Below are 9,570 nucleotides of genomic sequence, written 5' to 3'. Positions count from 1 at the left end.
CTCTACTGGCCACAGTCGAAGAGGTATCACTGGAGTTGGCAAGGGTACTATTGCAGCCAAGGGAAATCAAGATACAGGATTTTGTTATTACAAAACAGGATTGTTTCACATCTCAGTCTCCAGGTCAGAGGTGTTTGGTCACTCCTATGTAGTCCACATTGTGTCTGTGGTGACTACTGTTATACATCACATTGAGTGTGCTGAAGTAGCTGCTAATTTGGGAAAGTTATCATGAATACCTTCCTGTGTCTCCCACAGGGCAATTGTGGTGGGGTCAATGGTTAGCAGAAATCCAGTTACCACTGGCCTCCTTAGCTGGTTAAACTGCATAGTATTTTGCATACAATCAGGGAACTCTGGACAAAGCACACCTCACACATGAGCAGCAGTCAAACAGTGAATGGTGGCATCTGCCTCTATTCAAGGATAGAGTGCAGATATAGCTTTGTTCCTTTAGGTGGAGATCATTCTGGGCCTCAGGTGTCACATTTAAAGAGGAATAGGAGCAGATTTGTTCCCACTCGGCCAGAGGCATGGGCTCACAACTGAGGAATTAATGTCCTCTGTAATATTTTAGGATTAGACTGCATGACAAGGTAGTCAACCTCTTTGAGATTCTGACTGGATGCAGGAGTAGCATCCTCACCTGCACTGCAGGAGTAACTCTGCAGCATGACTCTCAGTGTTACTGATGGTGCAACGGTGCATGGTGTGGACTGTAGTCACGTTCCTGCTAGTAGACCTACCCAGCATGCAATAGCAGTATTAAAGTACTTAAAGAGTTGAAGAGGACAATGGAGGAGCAAATGGAAGGAACCAGCATTATGTTTGCCTCCTTGGTCCCTCTGACTGAAGGATCTTTCATTCAGCAAGAGACTGTAACAGCACGTGTCCCTATCATGATACTGAAGTGTGAAAGGCACTGGCATCTCAACCAAGTGTAAAGAGACAAGTGAGCAGGCTTCCCTTCACCTTCAAGAGAGCACCCAGTAGGAATGGCCATTGGAGCAAATTGACTCATTGTTAAATACACATTCTGGACTCTTGGGTAATGTCTTTGAGTTTTTGTCCTTATCGTGTTCTCTATCACAACATTATCAATTCTGCCAATGGGCAGATTTTTATGTCCTCATTACTTGTTGTAGGTAAAGCCAGTATCTGAGTAATTTTCCACCAGTGGAAGGTGAGAGACAAATCCATCTATTATTCAGTCTGAGAACAACTCGGGTGAGTCTTTGGTGCATTAACATAGTCCTTGCATTATTGTCAGTCTGCTGATGGCCATCTAATGCCTGAACGTTTGTTTCTCTGCAGCTTCCCATTCTTCTTCCTTTTCCTCCTCTGCTATAATCTCCCCATCCTCATCGAAGGAAATGAGGGCATTGAAGATCACCCTCTCTCGCCCCATCTCCGGACTGCTGTGCAGTGTTGTGATGGGTAGCATGCAGCAGATGAACAAAATAAGAGACACTGCAGCAAGTTCACACTGGAGGGCACCGTGCAACAGGTGAAGACAGCAGAAACATATCTTCAAGAAAGGAATGGCTTGTTCCATGCAGATGCATGTTAGAAGATGGCGTTGGTTGCAGTTCCTCCCTGTAGTTGTGGCTGTGTATCAGAGAGATATCAGGTCACATGCTGTCAGAAGATAACCCTTGTTCACCAGCAGCCACCCATGGAATCTGGACAATAGCTTGGAGTGATCTGGTCAGTGGAAATGTTGGAAATTGAAGGCATCATGAGAGATGCCAAGGAAGCACGTGAGCTTCTGCAACTTCTGTTTCCTGTAGTCATTTCCAGGCAAAAAAGTGCAGATTCTGGAAATCTAAAACTAATGCAGACAAAGATGGAGAAGCTCATTTTCAGCAGGTGTCAGCAGAAACAGAGTTCCCATTTTCAGTCAAATATGATTTGTCTTTTGAACCAGAGTTCTACGAACAGTAACAGAGCAATTTACACTGCTGTTACACTATCTGACGGGAACCTATCTGGGGACCATTTAATTCTCTCTGACTTGTGTGGGTACATTGTCAGTGGTAAACTATTTCTCATCATTGGGCATGGTTTCTAATTTATGTAATCTGGTTCTGACATCCACTGGATAATGGATATTAGGGGAATATCAGCTCACAGGGGAATAATGGGAAGGGAGTGAAAGAAGCTGATAGGTTTGGGTGAGAGCTGCTCACAACAAGCTTACCAAGACAGTTGTGAGAACCTTTAATTCAGCCTGTTGCGTGGGTGTCACATTTCTGTCTCTGAACACCTGGATGTGTTCAAAACACTTTCATAATACCGGACGTATCATATCTGAGAACCACAGTGACAGCTGATAGAGTGTGCACTCTGAGCTTATCTATCTGTAACTTGATCTTGCTGTCACCGTGGAACACAGACATTCAGGCCAGATTTATAATTCTTTCCAAGAATTGAGTAGTACACTACCGTGTACTGAAGACTGCGTCTCACTCTCAGCAGAGCTGCGTCCAAAACAATCTCTTGTAGCTGAACAACTTTATCTCCAACAGGGATAAAGGCAGGGAAAACCTCCTTTGTGTCCAGTTCACAATGTGAGCGCTGTTAGTTCAAGCCCTACTGAAGAGACTTGAAGGTAAGCCCAATGCAGTATCACTGCACTGAAGTGGAAGTGTTGCAATATCCGAGGTATCATCCTTCAAATGGGTCATTGAATGATCCCAGGTGTGTCCTTTCAAGTGAATGTAAATAATTCCTTGGGACTGTTCAAAGAATAACAGAATTGTCTGCTGAGTTTAGAAGTCAGCAGTTGTCACTTCATCAACCTGACAAAATACAACAATATCTGACATAAAACCTCATGAAATTTGGGGACATTAACAGAAGAGAAACCCAACTGAGTTTATTTCTGGTTCCCTAATAGATGTCTTGATTTGAGATTTCTTGACTTGGATGGGCTGAAGTGTTTGTTCCTGTGCTGTACTGTGTTGTGTTGATTGTGTACCAGCATGTCATTGGTACATGATGGGACAACCTGGGGTTGAAGCTCAGTGTTTGGTCATTTCAGTGAGCAGATTCTCAGAATGAAAATTTGCTGCAGGGTTGCTTGAGTGAATCCCTGCAGATTTGGTCTCTCAGTTAAATAGTTAGATTATTGAGGGGAACCAGAGCATATGCTGCTTGTTCACTTTGAGAACAACTTAGAGTCATACAGTCATAGAGATGTACAGCACGGAAACAGACCCTTCAGTCCAACTTGTCCATGCCAACCAAATATCCCAACCTAATCTCGTCCTACCTGCTAGCAGCCAGCCCATATCCCTCCTTTTACACAGTCAGCTGTATCAAGGGACTCCACAGGAGTAATTGGACAAAATTTGACATCGAGCAGCAACAATGAAGTGTTCAGACAGGTGACTAAAAGTCGGTTAAGGAGCATCTTAAAGGAGGAGAGAGAGAGAAAGAGAGGACTGGTGAGGTTCAGGGGAGGGGACTGCAGAAGGTAAGGCCTCAGCAGTGCTAAGACACAACATCCAAAGGTGGTGTTAAAAATTGAGGTTGCACTAGGGAGTGGAATAGACCAGAGTAACTTTATTTGCCATTTCTATCATATAAAGCTGGTCCAACAAAAATGAGATAGTATTCCTCCAAGACCAGGGTGCAATATGAACACACAGAGGCTAGAATTAGAGAAAATGCAGACGTCTCAGAAGGTGGAATGGCCAAAGCAGATTGCAGAGATAAAGAGATGGTCAATGACATGGAGGAATTTGAACACGCACCAGAATTTTTCACAAAAACAGAAATTGATGGAAAAACTCAACAGATTTGGCAGCATCTGTGGAGAGAAATCAGAGTGAATGTTTTGGGTCCAGCGACCCTCCTTCAGACCCTTCTTTTGAAGGAAGGTCACTGGACCAGAAGCGTTAACTCTATTTTTTCTCCACCGATGCTGCTAGAACTGTTGAATTTTTCCATCAATTTCTGTTTTTGTTTCTGATTTCCAACATCTGCATTTTTTTGTATTTAGAACTTTTAATTTGAAGCTTTGCTGAACTGGGACACAATGTAGGTCAGTCCGTACTGAGATGTTGGGTGAACAGGACAGTTGAGATCTGCAACTATTTGCACAGGGGTGTGTGGAATAACATGGGCATCAATCCATGAGAGTTACAGCTCAATGCTGCATCCACACACAGAAATGCAAAACCACACAATAGAAAAAAAAACTTTGTTGTACAATACAATTCGAAAATGTTGAAATTTGAAAAAATTGAAAATAATCTTCATCGGAAAATAAGTGATCAACCTTCAGCTGAGTTTCAGACCAAGATATTCCTGGTGACACCTTTTCGGAAATTTCAAGACAGAAACTTGCTGTTGACATCTCTCTTAATAAAGGCAAATTACTGTGGATGTTGGAATCTGAAACCAAAAGAGAAAATGCTGGAAAATCTCAGCAGGTCTGGCAACATCTTATAAGGAGAGAAAAGAGCTGATGTTTCAAGTCTAACTGACCCTTTGTCAAAGCTAAAAAAAAAAGGGAGGTATTTATACGAGGCCGAGAGAAGGTGAGTCATGGCTCCAGAAGCAAAGGTAGCAATAAAGAGGTGATAATGACAGTGCATAAAGAGATTATAGGGAGATTAGGGGCAGTGAATGACCAAGGCTTAAACCAGTGGTATGTGACAAAATATGTGGGGGATGGAGGGGATGGGTGAAGCAGAGGCAAAATGGAAAACAGGGGAGAAGGATAGCAAAGGGGGAAGAGCAAGAGTTTATCAGAGCTGAAAAGTGTGTTGCTGGAAATTATAACAGTCCATCTTCCACAGCTACACTGGCACCACCCCCCACCTTTCCCTCCACTACATCGATGACTGTATCGGCGCTACCTCGTGCTCCCACGAGGAGGTTGAACAGTTCATCCACTTTACTAACACCTTCAACCCCGACCTCAAATTTACCTGGACCGTCTCAGACTCCTCCCTCCCCTTCCTAGACCTCTCCATTTCTATCTCGGGTGACCGACTCAACACGGACATTTACTATAAACCGAACGACTCCCACAGCTACCTAGATTACACCTTGATCCACCCTGCCCCATGCAAAAAATGCCATCCCATATTTCCAATTCCTTCGCCTCCGCCATATCTGCTCCCAGGAGGACCAATTCCAATACCGAACAACCCAAATGGCCTCCTTCTTCAAAGACCGCAATTTCCCCTCAGATGTGGTTGACGATGCTCTCCACTGCATCTCCTCCACTTCCCGCTCCTCCGCCCTTGAACCCCGCCCCTCCAATCGCCACCAGGACAGAACCCCACTGGTCCTCACCTACCTCCCCACCAACCTCCATATACATCGTATCATCCATCGTCATTTCCGCCACCTCCAAACAGACCCCACCACCAAGGATATATTTCCCTCCCCTCCCCTATCAGCGTTCCGGAAAGACCACTCCCTCCGCAACTCCCTCGTCAGGTCCACACCCCCCACCAACCCAACCTCCACTCCCGGCACCTTCCCTGCAACCGCAAGTAATGCAAAACCTGCGCCCACACCTCCCCCCTCACTTCCCTCCAAGGCCTCAAGGGATCCTTCCATATCCGTCACAAATTCACCTGCACCTCCAAACACATCATTTACTGCATCTGCTGCACCAGATGTGGCCTCCTCTACATTGGGGAGACAGGCCGCCTACTTGTGGAACATTTCAGAGAACACCTCTGGGACACCCGCACCAACCAACCAACCCAACTGCCCCGTGGCTGAACACTTTAACTCCCCCTCCCATTCCGCCAAGAACATGCAGGTCCTTGGCCTCTTCCATCGCCAGGTCATGGCAACACGACGCCTGGAGGAAGAGCGCCTCATCTTCCGCCTAGGAACCCTCCAACCACAAGGGATGAATGCAGATTTCTCCAGCCTCATTTCCCACCCCCCCCCCTCCCCACCTTATCTCAGTCCCAACCCTCGGACTCAGCACCGCCTTCTTGACCTGCAATCTTCTTCCCGACCTCTCTGCCCCCACCCCCTCTCCGGCCTATCAACCTCACCTTAACCTCCTTCCACCTATCACATTCCCAATCCCCCTCCCCCAAGTCCCTCCTCCCTACCTTTTATCTTAGCCTGCTTGGCACACCTTCCTCATTCCTTAAAAAGGACTCATGCCCGAATCATCGATTCTCCTGCTCTTTGGATTAGATTAGATTACTTACAGTGTGGAAACAGGCCCTTTGGCCCAACAAGTCCACACCAACCCACCGAAGCGCAATCCACCCATTCCCCTACATTTACCTAACACTAGGGGCAATTTAGCGTGGCCAGTTCACCTGAACTGCACATTTTTGGACTGTGGGAGGAAACCGGAGCACCCGGAGGAAACCCACGCAGACACGGGGAGAATGTGCAAACTCCACACAGTCAGTCGCCTGAGTTGGGAATTGATCCCGCGTCTCTGGCGCTGTGAGGCAGCAGTGCTAACCACTGTGCCACCGTGCCACCCACAAACAGGTGCTTGCCTGATGCTGCCCGACCTGCTGCGCTTTTCCAGCAACACATTTTTCAGCACTGGCTTCAGCCTTGGTCATTCACTGCTCCTAATCTCCCTATAATCTCTCTATGCACTGTCATTATCACCTCTTTATTGCTACCTTTGCGTCTGGAGCCATGACTCACCTTCTCTCAGCCTAGTATAAATACCTCCCTTTTTCTCCCTTTTTTCAGCTTTTTGGTGACATCTCTCTTACCTGCGTGGAATAGGTTGAGGCAGGTATGGTGCTGTTCACTTGTCTGTTCTGTTATTCATGGAGAGCAGTATCCTGACTCTTTCTGGTATGCTAACTCAAAAGTTGCCAGTTCTAAACTGAGTGAAATAAAAGCCAAAATTGGTGGAAAGCACCATTTGAAACAAAGGAAAGGCAGAGATTGCTGGAGGAGCATGGGAGGTTGGTAGCATCTGTTTAGATTAGGTTATATTCCCTACAGTATGGAGACAGGCCCTTCGGCCCAACAAGCCCACACTGACCCTCCGAAGAGCAACTCACCCAGGCCCATTCCCATAACCCTATATTTAAACCTGACTAATGCACCTAACACTGCGGGCAATTTAGCATGGCCAGTTCACCTGACCAGCACATCTTGGGACTGTGGGAGGAAATCGGAGCACCCGGAGGAAACCCACACAGACACGGGGAGATTGTGCAAACTCCACACAGACAGTTGCCTGAGGTGGGAATTGAACCCGGGTCAACGGTCCTGGACTGAAAGCATTGGCTCTGCTTTCTCTCCACAGATGTTGCCATGTCTGTTGAGCTTTTCCAGCAGTTTCTGTTTTTGTTGCTGATTATCCTGGTTTGATTTTTACTTCTTTACTATTTGAAAGAAGGATTGGTGATAATTGCTTTGCTAGCTTTGCAGTCGGTGACTGAGTTGCAGTTACTGTCTGGTTTTGTCCCTGCTGATTTATACCCTGTAGGGTATAAATGAAGGAGGTGATGTTGCAAGCCGGTCTCAAACTGGTGTTTATTGGCCAACTTCATTATTAGAGACTCTGACTTTAGGGTTGTTGCAGGAAGTTCTGTTTTTGACTTGGATTCAGCAACAACTGATCATCATCAGAAGACAAAATTATGGAGGAAGCACTGAGTGTGGCACAGACACAGAATGCTGTTTGGGTGGGGGACTGCATTGTCCAACATAGACAGTGGCTCAACAACGTCACTCCTGACCAAGCTGATCAATTCTATAGTGCTAGCCTGGGTCTGCAGCATGTGGTGAGGGAACCAACAACAGGGAAAAATCTACTTGAATCTGGATTAGAGTTGTAGTGGAAAAAAAGTGAGGACTGCAGATACTGGGAACCAGAGTCTAGATTAGAGTGGTGCTGGAAAAGCACAGCAAGTCAGGCAGCAACCAAGGAGCAGGAAAATCGACATTGCGGGCAAAAGTCCTTCATCAGGAATGGAGCTCCTGATGAAGGGCCTTTGCCCGTAACGTCGATTATTCTGCTCCTCGGATGCCGCCTGACCTGCTGTGCTTTTCCAGCACCACTCTAATCTAGACTCTGGTTCCCAGTATCTGCAGTCCTCACTTTTGCCGAGTCAAAAATCGACTTGATCTCATCCTGACCAATCTGCAGATACATCTGCCCACAATGGTGGGAGTGACCATTGCACAGTCATTGTGGAGTCACAGTTCCATCTTCATATCAAGGAAGATACGTAATGTTGCACTATCACGATGCTAATGGGATAGATTTCAAATTGATCCAGCAACTCAATACCAGACATCCACCATCAGCAGAGTTGTATTCACCCATAATTGATACTGCACATCTACCTGACGATGTGGAAAATTTACTAGGTATGTCCTATCCACACAAAGCAGGAAAAATCGAATGCAGCCAGTTGATCCCCTCCAACCCTTAGTCTACTCTCGATCATCAGTAAAGAGATGCAAGGCATTGACAAACAAGGGACTGGGGTTATCATGAAGGACTGTCCATCTTAACATTTCCCCTCGCTTGAGACATGATGATCCTCAGGTTAAACCACCACCAGTTGTTTTTCTTTAATGAGAGAGCAATTGTATGGTCTGGTAGGTGAAGGGACTTCACCTGATGAAGGAGCAGTGTTCTGAGAACTTGTGATTTCAAGTAAATCTGGTGGACTATAATCTGGTGTTTTATGAATTCTGACTTTGTCCACTCCTGTCCAATATCGACAGTCTGGTAGGATTGAGTATGGTGGTGGAGGGTTGTTTTTCAGACTGAAGGTCTGTGACCAGCAATGTGCCACAATGATTGATGCTGGGTCCGTTTCTTTTTATTATTTATATAATGTGAATATAGAAGGTATGATTCGTAAGCTGGAAGATGACACCAAAATTGAAGGTGTATTGGACAGCGAAGAAGATTACCTCAGATTACAACAGAATCTTGATCAGATGGGCCAATGGCTGAGGAGTGGCAGATGGAGTTTAGTCGAGATAAATGTGAAGCGCTGCATTTTGGAAAAGCAAATCAGATCAGGACTTATATACTTTATGGTAATGTTCTAGGGAGTGTTGCTGAACAAAGAGACCTTGGAGTGCAGGTTCATAGTTCCTTGAAAGTGGAGTCACAGGTCGATAGGATAGTGAAGAAGGCATTGAGTATGGGAGTTGGGAGGTCATGTTGCGGCTGTACAGGACACTGGTCAGGCTACAATTAGAAGACTGCATGCAATTCTGGTCTCCCCTGTTAGAGAAAGGATGTTGTGAAATATGAAAGGCTTCAGAAAAGATTTACAAGGATGTTGCCAGGATTGGAAGATTTGAGCTGTAGGATGAGGCTGAACAGGATGGGGCTGTTTTCTCTGGACTGTCAGAGGCTGAGGGGTGACCTTGTAGAGGTTTATAAAATCATGAAGGGCATGGATAGGATAAATAGACAATGTCTTTTCCCTGGGGTGGGGAAATTCAGAACTACTGGGTATAGATTAAGGTGAGAGGGGAAAGATATAGAAGGGATCTGAGGGGCAATTTTTTCACGCAGAGGGTGGTGCATGTATGGAATAAGCTGCCAGTGGAAGTGGTGGAGGCTGGTACAATTAC

Source organism: Chiloscyllium punctatum, chromosome 35, assembly GCF_047496795.1.
Source record: "Chiloscyllium punctatum isolate Juve2018m chromosome 35, sChiPun1.3, whole genome shotgun sequence".
In the NCBI taxonomy this organism is placed as follows: domain Eukaryota; kingdom Metazoa; phylum Chordata; class Chondrichthyes; order Orectolobiformes; family Hemiscylliidae; genus Chiloscyllium; species Chiloscyllium punctatum.
This window is presented reverse-complemented; position numbering follows the sequence as displayed.